A 21,012-nucleotide genomic window follows, 5' to 3' on the forward strand; every position below is an offset into this window, starting at 1 on the left:
TTTATTCCCCCCACCTCCTAACGCTCCCATCTTTTTTATCCTTGAGACATTTTGCCACTCTTATGAGAACTACATTCTACGTCGTAATTGTTTGTGTCCTTGCCCTATTCCGCCCTTGTCCTGTGCGTCTCTGGAAAGCAGGACTGGTTTTTCTGACTGCCATGTTCTCTGTGGTGCTGTGAGAGCCGGTGGTCCTGATGTGGTTTTTTTCTCCCATCCAGATGACTATCACAATGCTATCCAGTATCAGAAAGTAATATTATGGTGTGTTCCCAACTGTTCGACAAGGCATCGGTACCCAGAATCATTCGGTGTTAGAGGGTTTTGGTTTCAGAGAATTGGTAAAGGAGACGCAGGGTCCCTCGGAGGTGAAACTATAAAGATCCTTTTGCAAATAGAACTTGGTTTTAAGTTGGAAAGTCCCAATGTTGTCTTTATAAAAAATAATTACTACTAAGGAAAATGTAATTTCGAGTATTTAAGAGCTTTGTAGTTTATGAGGCCTTCCTTCTGTTCCGAGGGACTACTTTACATTAAAAAAAAAACATTAGTTGACTATCTGCTTATATGCCAGGCATTGTCCATATAACACCTACAGTGTTGTAATTGTGGAAACCAAAGTTCAGTGGGAACTTCGGGGGAGACTGGCTCAAAGTCACATAGTAAGTGACAGTGATGTTTGGGAAGCAAGAAAACTTCAGTTATAAATTTAAAAGAAAACCTACCATTTTCTGAGCGGTTTTTTAAGTTCCAGACATTCACAGAATCAGTTCACATGTTTCATTTAAGGCTCACAGAAAACGCATCAGGTAAGTGTTGTTATTACATTTTAGTGGAGGAATATAAGGCTCACAAAGGTTAAATAACTTGTTCAAGTCACTTTACTTTAAATGGCAAAACCAACATTTAAACCCAGGCCTGACTTAAAAACCCTTATTTACCATTAGGTGACCAGGCCTCTCACCCTTAAATATATCTCAAACCCCACCCGTCAGAACCTTCCTGGGCTGCCAGATATTTTTCATAGGAACCCCACTGCCCCCCATCCCCTGCCTTCACTTATGCAACTGTAGGCCTTTCTCCTCCCAGTTTGTAGCAGAAATGAAAGCCTGCTAGGTTATCCTTTGAGTGTGCTGAGTTTTCTCTATGCCGAAAGAGGCAGAGGATAATAGGATTTGGAGTCAGGGGTCTTGAATCACATCCTTGTTCTAAATCATACTCGCTTTTGTGGCCTCAGACAAGTTAACCACTTTGAGCTTCAGTGTCACGTCTGTGACATGGGCTAGTTATACCTCTGTCAGAGGGCGGTCGTGACAAGTAACGGAGATGATGATAGAGGTAAGATCCTTAACACTTCTCAGGTATTCTGTCAGTGGAAGGCAGTATAACGTCAGGCAGCTGTTCTTAAAGGGTGGTCTGGGAATCTCCGGGAGTTCTTGAGACCCTTGTAGGGGGTCTGTGACCTCAGAACAATTCTCATCATAATGCTAAGGTTTTTTCCCCTTTGCACGGGCTTACAGCAGTATTCTCCACGGGCTGCAGAACGTGCGACACTAGGACAGGTTGAATGCAAAAGCAGCCCAGAGAATCCAGCTGTCTTCTGTTAAGCCAGAGTGAAGCAGTGGTTCCTAAGCTTTGCTCTGCATTGGAATCACCTGGGAACCTTCACAAGTTACCGATGTTCGGCTCTCACCGCATTCTGATTTAATCGGTATGTGGTGGTGTGCGGTGCACTGGGCCTCCTAAAAGTTCCCCTTGAATGTGCAGTCAAATTAGATGTGGATTTGTTTTTCAGTGGGTGTAAAGTTACACAAGATGAGTCAATTCTAGAGATCTGCTGTACAGCAGAGTATTTATAGTTAATAATACAGAATTGTGCACTTGAAAATAGGTTAAGAGCATAGACCTCATGTTAAGTGTTTTCTACAAAAAACCAAGACCAGAGCCTCACAAAAGAACACAAGGAACATGTTGGAGGTGGTGGATGTGCTTAGTACCTTGGTGATGGTGATGGTACTGGGGCATATGCACGCGTGAAAAGTGTGCAGTTTTTTTGGTGAATAAACTACAACTTAATAAAGTTAAAAAAATAAAAGAGTGTCAAGTAACCTAAAAATAAAAAGAGATTTGCAAAACTATATATCAGTGCCACTCTCCACACTAAATTTTTTTATTTTGGAAAATAGAGTTATTTTAGTAAAAATGTTACTTGTATTAATGTGTAATGAGTCTAATAATTTTTCAGAGTGTCAAGGGGTTCTGAGACCAAAAGTTGGAGAGACATTGGTATGTTGGTATAGAGAGTAAGACCTTGGGATCTGGAGCCAGACCCGCTGTTGATACCATGACTTTGCCGTTGCACACGTTGTGACCTTGGGTACGTGACTTACCCTCTCTGTGCTTCAGCTTCATCGCCTGTAAAATGAGTATAATAAGCAAATTTGCCCCTTAGATTTTTGTGAGATTAAATGAGCGCTTAGCGTGGCACCTGGAACCTTGTAGTGGCTTCCACCAATATTTGCCCTAATTATTGTTAACGATTCTAGTTGTTATAAGTGGCTAACATTGATCCATGTAGAACCTGTGGGCCAAGCCATTCTTCCAGCCGACTCATCTTTCCACACAGCAGTGGAGCAGGAACCCCTAGGTAGAGTCTCTTGGAGAAAGCAGCAGGAGACATCTTGGACCTGGTCTCGCCACACCCTGGGTTCCGGTTCATTTCTCTGTTTAAACCGTGACAACCAACCCTACGTTGCTGTCCTTTTGTTCAGTGAATGCATGACTAACAAAGGAGGTGACAGCAAGGCGACCATGTGATTTGGGGAGAGGAGGAGATGGCCTTACAAAGAGGCAGGATGTGTTTTATCAGCCAAAATGTTCCCAGACCCCACTCCGTTGAGTCACTCCCCTTTGCTTCAAGGAGTCGCCGGCCTTAAGATTCTATGTTCCTCCTGGCTTTTCCTCACAAGCATAATTCATCTCTCAATAATATTATATCACGTGTTTATTCTCACAGCGCTAGTCAACAGCATTCCTCACAATCACCACGGTCAGCGGGTCCCCTCAAAATTGAGAAAGACAGGGAAATGAATAATTCAATAATGCTGAAGGCCATCAACTTAATCAAAATTCCCTGTAACAGAAGAAGAAGAGAAAAGAGTCATGGTATTAGTACAGTAATACTAATATAATAGTAATTTCTGATGATGATGAGGTAGCAGTCAGTGCCCAGGTAAGAAAAGCTCTTCCACGTGTCTCAAGTGTATCTGATGCTTAGGAATCAAATGACTGGAGGATCATGAGAGCATGCAGCTATTTTAGCACAGTATGGTGCAGCGTGGCACAGCAGAGCACAGTATAGAACAGCATGTTATTTTCTAGAGAACGTTATACAAAATCATCTACTTTCTAAATTACGTGTAGGAAATACTCCATTTCACAAATATATGCAATACAAAGAAATAATATTAAAGAAGTGGTCTGGGCTTCCCTGGTGGCGCAGTGGTTGAGAGTCCTCCTGCCGATGCAGGGGACACGGGTTCGTGCCCCGGTCCGGGAAGATCCCACATGCCGCGGAGCGTCTGGGTCCATGAGCCATGGCCGTTGAGCCGCGCGTCCGGAACCTGTGCTCCGCAACGGGAGAGGCCACAACAGTGAGAGGCCCGCGTACCACAAAAAAAAAAAAAAAAAAAAAAAGTGGTCTGTTGAAGGAGAAAGAAAGATTAAGAAGCATGAAAAAGGAGCAAAAATAGAAAAGGAAAGAAAAAAGGGAGAAGAGAAAACTACAGGCTCAGAAAAAGAGGAAAATACAGAAGAAGACACATCAAAAGACGCTAATAGTAACTTCTTGTGTTCTTTTTGTTACCACTAAAGACCTTTAAAATATTTTGTATTTTGATAACTAAGAGCGCCTACAGGGACGCACACCTCCTTAGTAGCCCAGAGGCTGGACACACTTGTATTTTGCTGGCAAAGGTTTGTAAAGGTGAATATGGTTAACATTCTGTTCTGCAGTCATATTTGCATGTTTTGACTCTAGGTTGAACAATTGTTTATTTTAGAGTCACATAGTATCTCTTGGTGTAGTTACCATAATTCATTTATTCTTTAGTGACAGGAAAGAATTTATTTCCTCTTTCTCCTCTTCTTTTCTGCTCTTTGTTTGTTTGGGTGTTTTTGCCTGTTTTTTGTTTTTGCTACTCTGAACAATGCTGCAATAAGCATTCTTGCACCATATCCTTATATTATAGGTGATGTAATTGCTGTGGGGATGGCTACCTGGGTTAAAGTTATGTGTATCTTTCATATAAGTGAATGTCTCCTTGCTTTTCAAAAAGGTAGTAACAGTTCACATTTCTACCACTGATACACAATACAGGAGCATCCTTTTCACCGTTTCCCTGCCAGTGGTAATTTTTTATGTCTCTTTAGTTTTTGCCAATCAAGTGTATGTAAATCCTAGCCCATTGTTAATTTACTCGACGCCTCCCTACTGTTGAATTTGAGCATCACTCCGTCTTTGGCTGTTACATTTGCATTTCTGTTCCTTCCTCATAATCTTCGCCTATTTTGTCATTGTGTTCTTGACTTTTTGTCACTTCTGTTTTCTCTTTGTATATAAAAACATTAAAACGTTGCTGTTGTCTGCTTTAAAAATAGTTTACCAATTCTTTTATCATGCCAGACTTTTAATGTAAATGTATATATTTTTTACCCTTTTTTGCTTTCTAGATCAGCTATATCATACATTTCCATCACTCAGTAAGTCCTCTAGTGTCTCTTCCTAGTCAATCTCCCTACCCCCTCTAGAGGGAACCACTATTCTGATTTCAAACACCATTTGTTAAATTTGCCTGTCAATTTTTGTATCTGAATTTGCTTGTTCAGTATAATGGATTGAATTTCATCCATGTTGCCGCATGCATCAGTATCCTATTGTTTGAATAGTCACAGTTTGTTCAGCCACTGTGTTGCTGATAGACATTTGAATTGTTTCAAGTTTTTAATTGCTATGAATAGATTTCCCAAGAACATTCTTGTGTGTATTTCTGAGACATAAAATAGGTCTATGCTTAATTTTGTTAAAAGCTACCAAATAATTTTCCAAGGTGGTTGAACCATTTTACACTCCCGCCAAAAATGGATAAGAATTTCATTTGCTTCACATTCCTGCCAGCACTTGGTTTTGCCAGTTCTTTTAATTAAAGTCATTCTGGTGTGTGTGCAGTGGTATCTTAATTGTGATTTTAATTTGCATTTCTTTGGTAATTAATAATGTTGAGCACATACTTACATGCCCACTAGCTATTGGTATGTCTTTCTTTGTGAACTGCTTCTTCAGGTCTTACTCATTTATTTTTTGGTCTTTTTATTATTTATTTTCTGGAGTGCTTAATATATTCTGCATATGGGTCCTCTGTCAGATACATGTATTGAGGAGATTATCTCCCATTCTGTGCCTTGCATTTTCACTTACTTTTTTTAAAAAATGGAGATATAGTTGACATATAACATTGTGTAAGTTGAAGGTGTACAACGTGTTGATTTGATGCATTTATATATCACACCTTAGTGTTTGTTAGCCACCACTCGTCACATCACATAATTATCATTTCTTTTTTGTGATGAGAACATTTACAATCTAATCTCTTAACAACATTGGAGTATGTAATACAGTAGTGTTAACAGTAATCACTATGCTGTGATTAGATCTCCAGCACTTATTCATCTTGTAAATGGAAGTTTATACCCTTTGACCAATGTCCCCCCAAATCTCCCACCCACCAGCCCGTGGTAAACACCATTCTACTCTGTTTCTATAAATTTGACTTCTTTGGATTCCATGTATAAGCGATATCATACAGTATTTGTCTTTCAATGTCTGACATATCTCACTCAGCATAATGTTCTCAAGGTCCATCCATGTTGTTGCAAATGGTAGGATTTCTTTCTTTTTCATGGCTGAATAATATTCGTGTGTGTGTGTGTGTGTGTGTGTGTGTGTGTATCATATTTTCTTTATGCATTCATCCATCAGTGGACAGTTAGGTTGTTTCTATGTCTTGGCTATTGTAAATAATGCTGCAGTGAACATGGGGGTACACTTCTTGAGTTACTGTTTTAGTTAACTTTGGATAAATACCAGAGTGGAATTGCTAGATCATACAGTAGTTCTATTTTTAATTTTTTTTTAGCAACCTCCATACTGTTTTCTATAGTGGTGGCACTAATTTACTTTCCTACTAACAGTGCACAAGGGTTCCCCTTTCTTCACATTCTGGCTAACACTTGTTATTTCTTGTCTTTTTGATAAATAGCCATTCTGCCAGGTGTGAGATGATATCTCATTGTGGTTTTGATTTGCATTTTCCTGATGATTCATGATGCTGAGCATCTTTTCATGTACCTATTGGCCTTTTGTATGTCCTCTGGAAAAAAATATCTATTCAGACCCTCTTCCCATTTTTTAATTGGATTTATTTTTTGCTGTTGAGTTGATTGGCTTTTCAAATATATTTTCTATATTAGATCTGTGTCAGATATATTATTTGCAAATATTTTCTCCTATTCCATAGGTTGACTTTTTACCTTATTGATGGTTTCCTTTTCTGTGCAGAAGCTTTTTAGTTTGATTTTGTTCCACTTGTTTATTTTTGCTTTTGTTGCTTTTGCTTTGGTGTCAAATCCAAAAAATCATTACCGAGACCAATGTCAAGGAGATTACCACCTATGTTTTCCTCTAGGAGTTTTATGGTTTTAGGTCTTTCATTCAAGTCTTTAATCCATTTTGAGTTTATTTTTGTGTATGGTGTAAGATAGTGGTCCAGTTTTATTCTTTTGCAAGTGACTGTCTGGTTTTTCCCAACACCATTTATTGGAGAGATTGTCCTTTCCCCATTGTATATTCTTGGCTCCTTTGTCATAAATTAATTGGCCATATACGTGTGGGTTTATTTCTGGGCTCTCTATTCTGTTCCACTGATCCATCTCTCTGATTTTATGCCAATACTGTACTGTTTTGATGACTATAGCTTTGTAATATGGTTTGAAATCAGGAAGTGTAATGCCTTCAGCTTTCTCTTTCTCAAGATTGCTTTGGCTATTTGTAGTCTTTTGTGGTTCCATACAAATTTTAGGATTTTTTTTCTATATTTGTAAAAAATGCCATTGGAATTTTGGTAGGGATTGCATTGACTCTGTTGATTGCTTTGGGTAGTATGGACATTTTAATGATATTAATTCTTCTAATCCATGAGCAGGGGATATCTTTCCATTTCTTCATGTCTTCTTTAATTTCTTTAATCAATGTCATAGTTTTCAGTGTGCCAATCTTTCACCTCCTTGGTTAAATTTATTTCTGTACATTTTATCTTTTTTTGATGCAATTTTAAACGGGATTGTTTCCTTAATTTTTCTTTCTGATAGTTTGTTATTAGTGTATAGAAATGCAACTGACTTTTGTTTATTGATTCTATATCCTACAACTTTACTGAATTTGTTTCTTAGTTTTAACAATTTTTTTGTAGAGTATTCAGCATTTTCTGTATATAATATCATGTCATCTACAAACATGCAGTTTTATTTCTTCCTTTCTGATTTGAATGCCTCTCTCCTCCCCTCCCCTCCCCTCCCCTCCTCCCCTCCCCTCCCCCCTCCCCTCCCCTCCTCCCTTCCCCTCCCCTCCTCTCCCCCCTTTCCCTTCCCTCCCCTCCCCTTCCCTCCCCTCTCCTCTCCTCTCTTTTCCTTCTTTACTTCTAATTGCTCTGGTTTTTTGGCATAAAACATACACTGTATGACTTCAACCTTCAGTATTAATCTGTAGTTGTTTTATTTACCAATATATAGTCATTTTTATTGGTATGTGCTATAAAATGTGTATTCTGTCATTGTTGGGTAAATATATCTATTAGCTCTAGTTTCTTACTTTTGATGATATCTTAAGCATTAAAGCATACCAAAGTCTAAAGTTCCTCAAACCTTTACCCTCTTCTCAGGTAAAATAAAAGCCCTTAGCAAACACAAATAGCAAAAACATCATTTGCTCCCATTTCTAGTTGTACGTTAATGTTGCCTGGTATTTTAAATACTTTATTTTTAATCCTAGTGTATATGATTATTACTGCATTACACAAGCAGTATTTGTTTGTGAGTGTCCACATATTTATCCCATCCTTTGTTCTTTATTTCTTGTTGCATCTCATTGTGCTATCATTTTCCTTATATTTGGAGTTCATTCTCTATTATTCCTTTAATGTGGGTCTGCAGGAGGCAAACTCAATTTTTGTATCTCTGAAAATTCTTCATATCACCTTCATTCTTGTAAGATATTTTAATGGGTAACAATCGATTACTGGTTGGCAGTTATTTTATTCAGCATATTGGAGATATTGTTCTGCTGTCTTCTGGCTTTTATTGATGCTTTTGGGAAGTTAGCTGTTGGCTTTTGGTCCATCCAGTTGCTTCAGCTTTCTCCTTTTTGTAATTTTCATATTCTTTGAATTTTTTTTTTAGTTTTAGTTATGATTACTGAAAATTAAGAAATGAAAAGAAACCATGATTTGAAAAATAACTCAGCAAATTGATAAAGTGCACCAAAGCATGGTGTGCAAGACTATTATCTAAGTTCAAGGTTTTAACATAAGGTTTTTCAGAGCCTTATTATTATTCAAGATAAGACCACAGAGAACTGTTTTAATGGCAATTTTATGTTAATTCATGTTTTCCAAAAACAAGACCATTGACTGTCCCTGCAACTCTTGTAGTTTGCAAATCTAGCCAGTTCCTTCCTAGACTACAGTTACTGCCCCCTAAAACCACCTTATGACTAACTCCAGCTGATGAAACCCTATTAATACCCTTCCCTACTTTCCCATGTTGAGTCTGAGACTCTGTACTCTCCTCTGTTAGCAAATTTAATAAGCTTTTAATTGTCATAGATTTTCCTAGTGGTCTCTGAAGGTGCCAGACAGTCATGGAGGCCCCAGAGAGGTCTAGCCAGACCCCTCACCATTATGGTCCTGGTCCTTTGACTCATCTAGTGCCTATTTCACTGGATCCCAGTGAGCCTCCCTGTCTGGGGTTTGCACATCCATGCTGGTGAGGTGAGTGTAGCACTTGTCACTGATCAGGGTTTATTGGTCCTAGAACTCTGGTCTCCGAGGACTTTTTCATTGTCTCTTCAGATTTGTTCTTGTTTTCTTTTTCATCTAGTGAAGTTCTGCCAGAACTTTGCCACTAGCCATCCTGTCCACCCATCTGCGTTTTATCTATACTTTTGTACATCTATAAGAATAAGTCATAGGGCAGGAGTCATGATAGATTTTATAATTCTGTCTTTTTAGGCAGCTACAGGGACTAATGAGTGAAAGGTCTCTTTGACCAGTATCGGTTCTAGCACCAGCTATCTTTAATTACTCATAAAATCTTAGAAGACTTTTTTAGTCTTGTCTATGTATGAGAAATTGGCTGTCAGAGAGATTCTTTTTCACAAATTCCACCTGTCAGAGCCAGCTGATTCCTTATGTCGGCAGGCAGGGGTGGATTCCCAGGGCTCTCACTATTCCTAATATCTTCTTACTTCCTGGTTAATCATTGACTGCGTCCTTAGAAATTAATTCTGTGTTATATTTCATTGCATGATTTGACTCCCATTCTGAGAATATGGATTATGTAATAAATTTGTCAGTTTGTTCCACTAACAGATCTGGACTATTTTCCCTTGACAGCTAGTTATCATTCTTTGTCACCTTAGGCAGGAGATTGGTTATTTCGGATACTTCGTCAGAGAAAGAGTACACTTGAGCCTTGTTAGATAAGATCTTACTAACACCACCACCATCACTACCACCACATACCTTTACTGACCTAAAGCTGTAGTCCTCGAGAGTTTCTCCAGAAGTAAATGGTCCAAAAGATAGGACAGCTAAAAGACAGGTGGCCCAAGCACCTCAGAATTACCAAGTAAATTGCTTTCAATCAAGACCATTGGAACAAAACTGCCCCCCACCCCACGAACAAATGACAGATGCCATTGATGGTGATGTGCTTACCCTCTTGGCTATTTTCTCCTCTCTGTGTTAGTTCAAGGTTCTAGAATATTGATAAACAACCCTACAAACATGGTACTACCAAGATGGTCTTCTTTGAAAATTAGTATTGGCATATTTCTTCATTCATGCATGCTGACAATAAGGGACAAACTCCTAGAAGACACAAACCACTGAAACTAACTCAAGAAGAAATAGAAAATCTGAATATACCTATAACAAGTAATTTTATAAATTCCCACAAAGAAAAGCCCAAGCCCAGATGACTTCAGTGGTGAATTCTTACGAGCATTTATAGAAAATTTAATACCATTACTTCACAAAATCTCCCAAAAAGTATAAGAAGGAAAGAATATTTCCCAGCTAATCCTGTAAGGTCAGTTTTAACCAGACACAAAAAATCAAAGACATCACAAAAAAGGACAACTATAGAGCAATACCCCTTATAAATATAAAGGCAAAAGTCTTTAACAAAATACTAGAAAACTGAATCCAACAACATTTAAAAAGGGTCATGCACCATGACCAAGTGGGATTTATGCCAGGAATGTAAGGTCTATTTAAGATAAAAAAAATAAATCAATGCAATACACCATACCAATAGAATAAAGGACAAAACCCACAAGATCATCTCAATAGGCAGAGAAAAGCATTTGACTAAATTCAACACTCATTATAAAAATGTGCAATACACTAGAAAGAGAGGAGAATGTCCTCAACATGATAAAGTCCATCTGAAAAAAGTCCTCAGCCAACATCCATCATACTTAACGGTGAAAGACTAGATGCTTTCTCCCTAACTACAGGAAAAAGATAAGGATGTCTGCTCTTGCAACTTCAGTTCAACATTGTGCTGGATGTTCTAGCCAGGGCAATAAAGCAGACAAAGAAATAAAAGCATCCCGAGAGACCTTCAAGATGGCGGAGGAGTAAGACGCGGAGAGCACCTTCCTCCCCACAAATACATCAGAAATACATCTACATGTGGAACAACTCCTACAGAACACCTACTGAACGCTGGCAGAAGACCTCAGACCTCCCAAAAGACAAGAAACTCCCCACGTACCTGGGTAGGGCAAAGGAAAAAAAAAAAAAACAGAGACAAAAGAATAGGAATGTGACCTGCACCTCTGGGAGGGAGCTGTGAAGGACAAAAAGTTTCCATACACTAGGAAGCCCCTTCACTGGCGGAGACGGGGTGGGGGGGTTGGGTAGTGGGGGAAGCTTCGGAGCCACAGAGGAGAGCTCAGCAACAGGGGTGCAGAGGGCAAAGCGGAGAGATTCCCGCACAGCGGATCGGTGCCAACCAGCACTCACCAGCCCAAGAGGCTTGTCTGCTCACCTGCTGGGGTGGGCGGGGGCTGGGAGCTGAGGCTCGGGCTTCAGAGGTCAGATCCCAGGGAGAGGACAGGGGTTGGCTGCGTGAACACAGCCTGAAGGGGGCTAGTGCAACACAGCTAGCCGAGAGGTAGTCCGGGAAAAAGTGTGGACCTGCCTAAGAGGCAAGAGACCATTGTTTCGGGGTGCACGAGGAGAGGGGATTCAGAGCACCGCCTAAACAAGCTCCAGAGACAGGCACGAGCCACGGCTGTAAGTGTGGACACCACAAGCACAGATCACAATCTACACCTCCCCTACCAGGAGCCTGTGCAGCCCGCCACTTCCAGGGTCCTGGGATCCAGGGACACCTTCCCCGGGAGAATACGGCGTGCCTCAGGCTGTTGCAATGTCACGCCAGCTTCTGCCGCTGCAGGCTCACCCTGCATCCATACCCCTCCCTCCCCCCGCCCTGAGTGAGCCAGCTGCTCACTCCTTTAACCCAGTAATCAGCTGCTCCTTTAACCCCGTCCTGTCTGTGGGCGGGGGTGGGGTGGGTGGGGAACAGACGCCCTCAGGCAACCTACAGGCAGAGGCAGGGACAAATCCAAAGCTGAACCCCAGGAGCTGTGCAAACAAAGAAGAAGGGAAATTTCTCCCAGCAGCCTCAGGAGCAGTGGATTGAATCTCCACAATCAACGTGATGTACCCTGCATCTCTGGAATACCTGAATAGACAATGAATCATCCCAAAATTGAGGCAGTGGACTTTGGGAGCAACTGTGGACCACAGTGGACCTGGGGTTTGCTTTCTGCATCTAATTGGTTTCTGGTTTTGTGTTTATCTTACTTTAGTATTTAGAGTTTATTATCATTGGTAGATTTCTTTATTGCTTTGGTTGCTCTCTTCCTTTTTTTTATATATATATATAGATTTTTTTTCCTTTTTCTCTTTTTGTGAATGTGTATGTGTATGCTTCATTGTGTGATTTTGCCTGTATAGCTTTGCTTTTACCCTTTGTCCTAGGGTTCTGTCCGTCTTTTTTTTTTTAGTATACTTTTTAGCACTTATCATTGGTGGATTTGTTTTTTGGTTTGGTTGCTCTCTTCTTTCTTTTTTTATTACTTACTAATTTTTTTATTTTTAATATTTTTTAATTTTAATTATTTTATTTATTTCTTTCTTTTTTCCTTCCTTTTCTTCTGAGCCATGTGGCTGACAGGGTATTGGTGTTCCGCCCAGGTGTCAGGCCTGTGCCTCTAAGGTGGGAGAGCCGAGTTCAGGACATTGGTCCACCAGAGACTTCCCAGGTCCACGTAATATTAAAAGGTGAACGCTCTCCCAGAGATATCCATCTTAACGCTAAGACCCAACTCCACTCAATAACCAGCAGGCTACAGTGATGGACACCCTATGCCAAACAACTAGCAAGAAGGAACACAACCACACCCATTAGCAGACACGCTGCCTAAAATCATAATAAAGTCACAGACACCCCAAAACATACCACCGGATGTGGTCCTGCCCACTAGAAAGACAAGATCCAGCCTCATCAACCAGAACACAGGCACTAGTCCCCTCCACCAGGAGGCCTACACAACCCACTGAACCAACCTTAGCCACTGGGGGCAGACACCAAAAGAACAGGAACTGCAAAGATGCAGCTTGCAAAAAGGAGACCCCAAACACAGTAAGTCAAGCAAAATGAGAAGACAGAAAAACACACAGCAGATGAAGGAGCAAGGTAAAAACCCACCAGACAAAACAAATGAAGAGGAAACAGGCAGTCTACCTGAAAAAGAATTCAGAGTAATGATAGTAAAGATGATCCAAAACCTTGGAAATAGAATGGAGAAAATACAAGAAACGTTTAACAAGGACCTAGAAGAACTAAAGAGAAAAGAAACAATGATGAACAACATAATAAATGAAATTAAAAATTCTCTAGAAGGAATCAATAGTAGAATAACTGAGGCAGAAGAACGAATAAGTAACCTGGAAGATAAAATAGTGGAAATAACTACCGCAGAGCAGAATAAAGAAAACAGAATGAAAAGAATTGAGGACAGTCTTAGATACCTCTGGGACAACATTAAATGCACCAACGTTCAAATTATAGGGGTCCCAGAAGGAGAAGAGTAAAAGGGACTGAGAAAATATTTGAGAGATTATAGTTGAAAACTTCACTAATATGGGAAAAGAAAGAGTTAATCAAGTCCAGGAAGCACAGAGAGTCCCATACAGGATAAATCCAAGGAGAAACATGCCTAGACACATATTAATCAAACTATCAAAAATTAAATCAAAGAAAAAATATTAAAAGCCGCAAGGGAAAAACAACAAATAACATACAAGGGAATCCCCATAAGGTTAACAGCTGATCTTTCAGCAGAAACTCTGCAAGCCAGAAAGGAGTGGCAGGACATAGTGAAACTGATGAAAGGGAAAAACTCCAACCCAGATTACTCTACCCAGCAAGGATCTAATTCGGATTCGATGGAGAAATTAAAACATTTACAGACAAGCAAAAGCTGAGAGAATTCAGCACCACCAAACAAACTTTACAACAAATACTAAAGCAACTTCTCTAGGCAGGAAACACAAGGAAACGAAAAGACCTACAATAACAAACCCAAAACAATTAAGAAAATGGTAATAGGAACATACGTATCGATAATTACCTTAAATGTAAATGCATTAAATGCTCCAACCAAAAGACACAGACTGGCTGAATGGATACAAAACAAGACCCATATATATGCTGTCTACAAGAGACCAACTTCAGACCTAGGGACAAATACAGACTGAAAGTGAGGGGATAGAAAAAGATATTCCATGCAAATGGAAATCAAAAGAAAGCTGGAGTAGCAATTCTCATATCAGAAAAACTGGACTTTGAAACAAAGACTATTACAAGAGACACAGAAGGACACTACATAATGATCAAGGGATCAATCCAAGAAGAAGATGTAACAATTGTAAATATTTATGCACCCAACATAGGAGCACCTCAATACATAGGCAAATGCTAACAGCCATAAAAGGGGAAACTGACAGTAACACAATCATAGTAGGGGACTTTAACACCCCAGTTTCACCAATGGACAGATCATCCAAAATGAAAATAAATAAGGAAACACAAGCTTTAAATGATACATTAAACAAGATGGACTTAATTGATATTTTTAGGACATTCCATCCAAAAACAACAGAATACACTTTCTACTCAAGTGCTCGTGGAACATTCTCCAGTATAGTTCATATCTTGGGTCACAAATCAAGCCTTGGTAAATTTAAGAAAGTTGATCATATCAAGTATCTTTTCTGACCACAACACTATGAGACCAGATATCAATGACAGGAAAAAATCTGTAAAAAATACAAACACATGGAGGCTAAACAATATGTTACTAAATAACCACGAGATCGCTGAAGAAATCAAAGAGGAAATTAAAAAATGCCTAGAAACAAATGACAATGAAAACACGATGACCCAAAACCTATAGAATGCAGCAGAAGCAGTTCTAAGAGGGAAGTTTATAGCGATACAATCCTACCTCAAGAAACAAGAAACATCTCAAGTAAACGACCTAACCTTACACCTAAAGCAATTAGAGAAAGAGGAACAAAAAAACCCCAAAGTTAGCAGAAGGAAACGAATCATAAAGGTCAGATCAGAAATAAATGAAAAAGAAATGGAGAAAACAATAACAAAGATCAATAAAACTAAAAGCTGGTTCTTTGAGAAGATAAACAAAATTGATAAACCATTAGCCAGACTCATCAAGAAAAGAGGGAGAAGACTCAAATCAACAGAATTAGAAATGAAAAAGGAGAAGTAACAACTGACACTGCAGAAATAAAAGGATCATGAGATTACTACAAGCAACTCTATACCAATAAAATGGACAACCTCGAAGAAATGGACAAATTCTTAAAAAAGCACAACCTTCCAAGACTGAACCAGGAAGAAGTAGAAAATATAAACAGACCAATCACAAGCACTGAAATTGAGACTGTGATTAAAAATCTTCCAAAAAACAAAAGCCCAGCACCAGATGGCTTCACAGGAGAATTCTATCAAACATTTAGAGAAGAGCTAACACCTATCCTTCTCAAACTCTTCCAAAATATAACAGAGGGAGGAATACTCCAAAACTCACTCTACGAGGCTACCATCACCCTGATATCAAAACCAGGCAAAGAGGTCACAAAGAAAGAAAACTATAGGCCAAGATCACTGATGAACATAGATGCAAAAATCCTCAACAAATACTAGCAAACAGAATCCAGCAGCACATTAAAAGGATCATAAACCCCGATCAAGTGGGGTTTATCCCAGGAATGCAGGGATTCTTCAATATAGACAAATCAATCAAGGTGATAAACCATATTAACAAACTGAAGGAGAAAAACCATATGATCATCTCAATAGATGCAGAAAAAGCTTTTGACAAAATTCAACACCCATTTATGATAAAAACCCTCCAGAAAGTAGGCATAGAGGGAACTTACCTCAACATTATAAAGACCATATATGACAGACCCACAGCCAACATCACTCTCAGTGGTGAAAAATGAAACCATTTCCTCTAAGATCAGGAACAAGACAAGTTTGTCCACCTTCACCACTATTAGTCAGCATAGTTTTGGAAGTTTTAGCCACAGCAATCAGAGAAGAAAAAGAAATAAAAGGAATCCAAATCAGAAAAGAAGAAGTAAAGGTGTCACTGTTTGCAAATGACATGATACTGTCCATAGAGAATCCTAAAGATGCTACCAGAAAACTACTAGAGCTAATCAATGAATTTGGTAAAGTAACAGGATACAAAATTAATGCACAGAAATCTCTTGCATTCCTATGCACTAATGATGAAAAATCTGAAAGAGAAATTAAGGAAACACACCCATTTACCATTGTAGCAAAAAGAATAAAATACCTAGGAATAAACCTACCTAGGGAGACAAAAGACCTGTATGCAGAAAACTATAAGACACTGATGAAAGAAATTAAAGATGATTCAAACGGATGGAGAGAGATTCCATGGTCTTGGATTGGAAGAATCACCATTGTGAAAATGACTGTACTACCCAAAGCAATCTACACATTCAATGCAATCCCTGTCAAACTACCACTGGCATTTTTCACAGAAGCAGAACAAAGAATTTCACAATTTGTATGGAAACACAAAAGCCCCCAAATAGCCAAAGCAATCTTGAGAAAGAAAAATGGAGCTGGAGGAGTCAGGCTCCCTGACTTCAGACTATACTACAAAGCTACAGTAATCAAGACAGTATGGTACTGGCACAAAAAAAGAAATATAGATCAATGGAACAGGATAGAAATCCCAGAGATGAACCCACACACATATGGTCACCTTATTTTTGATAAAGGAGGCAAGAATATACAATGGAGAAAAGCCACCCTCTTCAATAAGTGTTGCTGGGAAAACTGGACAGCTACATGTAAAAGAATGAAATTAGAGCACTCCCTAACACCATACACAAAAATGAACTCAAAATGGATTAGAAATCTAAATGTAAGGCCAGACACTATAAAATTCTTAGAGGAAAATATAGGCAGAACACTCTATGACATAAATAATAGCAAGATCCTTTTTGACCCACCTCCTAGAAAAATGGAAATAAAAACAAAAATAAACAAATGGCACCTAATGAAACTTCAAAGCTTTTGCACAGAAAAGAAACCATAAACAAGATGAAAAGACAGCCCTCAGAATGGGAGAAAATATTTGCAAAGAAGCAACTGATAAAGGATTAATCTCCAAAATATACAAGCAGCTCATGCAGCTCAATATCAAAAAAACAACCCAATCCAAAAATGGGCAGAGAAATAGACATTTCTCCAAGGAAGATGTACAGATTGCCAACAAACACATGAAAGGATGCTCAACATCACTAATCACTAGAGAAATGCAAATCAAAACTACAATGAGATACCACCTCATACCAGTCAGAATGGCCATCATCAAAAAATCTAGAAACAATACTGGAGAGCGTGTGGAGAAAAGGGAACCCTCTTGCACTGTTGGTGGGGAATGTAGATTGATACAGCCACCATGAAGAACAGTATGGAGGTTCCTTTAAAAACTAAAAGTAGAACTATCATATAACCCAACAATCCCACTACAGGGCATATACCCTGAGAAAACCATAATTCAAGAGTCATGTACCACAATGTTCGTTGCAGCTCTGTTTGCAATAGCCAGGACATGGAAGCAACCTGAGTGTCCATTGCTTTAGAATAGAAAGATGCAAAAGGCTGGGAGTAAAAAGTGTCAAATCACATTTAAGATAAAGGACTTGTATGTGAGTATAGAAAGACCTCTCAAAGCGCCATAATCAGAAAGCAAACAATTCAGTCTAAAAGAAGTCAAAAGATTTGAACAGATACGTCACCAAATGATGACATGAAAAGAAGCTCAAAATCATTAGTCACTGGGTAAATACAAATTAAAATCACAGTGTGGTAATACTTCACATCTATTAGCATGGTAAAATTTTAAAGACTGGCCATACCAGGTGCTGGCATTGATGTTGGGAAATGGGATCTTTCATACACTGCTGGTGGAAATGTAAAATGGTACAATCACTTTGGAAACCATCTGGCAGGTTCTTAAATGTCAAACATCTTCCATATGACTCAGCCTTTTCACTGTAAGTGGAAAGGAATTTACCTAAGAGAAATTAAAGCTTGTATCCCTATAAAGACTTGAACATGAATGTTCATAATAGTTTAATTTGTCAGAGCCCAAACTTGGAGGCAGTCCAAATGCCCATCAATAGGCAAACTGATAAACAAATTGTGGGACATCCATACAGTGGAATACTACTACCCTGTACACACAAAAACATGGATGAGCACCAAAATAAGTTTGCTGGGTGAAATCCAAATAAAAAAGCCAAAAAAAAAGCCAAATAACAAAGGGTACATAATTATTATAAGAGACTGCATATCTTACTACATTATGACTGGAAAAGGAAGAAAGGCAAGAAAGAGAAGGTTGTTTTGCAGAGAAGTTCTCCTTTCTGCAGTAATCTATGAGGTCACCTTCTCCTACACTGGAAATGGAATCATCTTCAACACCATCGGTGGTAACATACAGAACCAATATTTAACAATAACCAAGAATAAAAATTTGATATTTAGTGACTAATCTCTGAGATGTAAAAGTTGGGCCCGACATTAGGTATAGCACTATAGATCCACAAATATAGCTGAACACTTTCACAAAGACATGGAAGAAAGACAATATTGAACCTATAGCTTGTAGTTGTACTTCCACACATACTAAACCCCTCAATTTTAGTTTTGGAGAGTCATCTCTGGTGACAGACATCTGCTTCCACCCTAGCGCCCTGTTCCATTCTAAATTTCCTTCTTCCTGATAAAAGGGAACATAAATTAATCAGTAGAAAGAAAAGATGAAGGTAGTCAAAAGGTATAAACTTCCAGTTATAAATAAATACCAGGGATGTAATCACATGATAAATACAATGAACACTGCTGAATGTTACATACGAAAGTTGTTACCAGAGCAAATCCTCAGAGTTCTCATCACAAGGAAAAGCTTTTTTTATTTCTTTAATTTTGTATCTATACAAGATGATGGGTGCTCACTAAACTTATTATGGTACTCATCTCTTGATGTATGTAAGTTGAACTATTACTGTATGTTGTACACTTTAATCTTATACAGGGCTGTATGTCAATTATATCTTAATAAAACTGGAAGAAAAAGAAATCTTCAACTCCAGAGTTTCTGTTAGGATCTTTTTTTATGATTTCTATCTCTTTGTTCAATAACTCTTTTTGTTCATGAATTGTTTCCCGATTTCTTTAAATTATTTTTCTGTTTTCTTGTTCCTCCTTGAATTTCCTCAAAACAGCTATTTTGAATTCTTTATCAGCTAAATCACAAACTTTCATGCCTTTGAATTCAGCTGTTAGAGGATTCTTGTCATCTTCTGGTGGTAGCGTATTTCCTTGATTCCTCATGTACCTTGGAGTTTGTGTTGCTGTTTTCTCATTTGAATCAGCAGACACCTCCTCAAATCTCTCCTTGTCTTCTAGAGAGAGATACTGTTTTCTTGGTTCTGCTTATAGCTGGTATTTCCTCCAACCTTGTATGGATACCTGCTCCACACTTCTTACTCCTTGTGGCAAAATTCTGAAACTTGTTTGTCTTCTCTGGTTGTTACAGATGGTGGTGCTGCAGCTCAAGTATCAGGGTCTCCCTTGTCCACAGACCCTAACCTGTTTGAGAAGACTGTTTACTGGGGCTCTCTTGCTGCTGCACACAGTGTTGGGGAATGGGTGGATTTAGCACTTGGGGCATTGGGGTTCCCCACGGGCCAGGTGGGGAACCTCAGATGAGGTTCTCCCAGCAGTGTGAGCGGGCTTCCTGCTGTGTCTAAGAGGCAGTCAGCAGGAACCACGTTCCTTTAATGCCCTTTGATAGTCTTATCTATCTCTTTCCTGATCTCTTCTTCCTCCCAGCTATGGAGGTCCTGCCTTCATACTGAGGGTGTTGCAGGAGAGAAACAGGTTTCTCCAGCAGCATCCCCCACAGCTGTGGTAGCTGGGAACTCACTCACTGCTCTCTCTTTTTCCTGAGGGGAGAAGTCATCACTGACTACTTCATCCCCATGCTGTGCCACCTCCAGGAAGGGGCACCACTAGCAAAGTTTCTCTTGCCCTCTTCAATGTGTCCAGTTCTTTTTTTTTCTCTCTCTCTCTAATGGAAAGCTGGACTCTCTCCTTGGGAAGGCTGGACTTCTACAAAGTCTCTCTCATCTATGGACGTCTTTCCAAGTCAGCCCTCTTTTGCTTTTCCCCTGCTGGGGCTGAGAGGGGCTGTGGCCAGTTAGCAAACTCCTGCTAGCTCCACAGCCCCTACCAAGCTCAGTCTGTCTAACGTCTGATGCATGGGTGGGTGGGTGAGACTTCTCCTGGGTCCCTTGGTGTATGGTGCTGAATCCCATAACTCCCACAGAGGTACTTTTGTTCATGGATGGATTCAGAATTCGCTGTTTAAAAGCGGGGACCAAAGGAGGGCTGTCTTATGCTGCCATGATGCTGGTGTCACTCCAATGCTCATGTTTTCTATAGCAGGAATGAATGACCAATCCCTTGGAAGATAAGACTCACTTATTACACACTTCCCATAACTCAGCGAGGTAGTAGAGCCAAGTGGAAATAACATGGATACGAAAGACAAACTGGCCTGGATCTAAACCCCAGTTCTGTGATCTACTGACTAAACAACCATGGGCAACTTGGTTTTATCCTTGTTGTGTAGAGAAGCTTACGGCTTTAAAAAAAGAGATATTTGCTTACCTCAAAAGTTTGTTTTATAGATTAAGATGAAGTAACACCAGTTAGGCTTCCAGCAGAAGTCAAGACATAACAGAAGTTCAATTAACTCTTAGCTTTATTCTCTTTCTTACTCTCTCATAAGATTTAGAATTCCAGTTCAGCTTTTTAATTTAATTGTTAATTTCCCATGGTGACTCCCCATCCTAGAAGTATTCTTCCTCTATGTTCTAATACAATCTTCTACTTGCCAAGTGAAACTTTCTCTATATATATTTGAATATGAACTCCTAAAAGGCAGGATTCACAGCA

The sequence above is a fragment of the Pseudorca crassidens genome, chromosome 9 (genome assembly GCF_039906515.1).
Source record: "Pseudorca crassidens isolate mPseCra1 chromosome 9, mPseCra1.hap1, whole genome shotgun sequence".
Classification (NCBI taxonomy): domain Eukaryota; kingdom Metazoa; phylum Chordata; class Mammalia; order Artiodactyla; family Delphinidae; genus Pseudorca; species Pseudorca crassidens.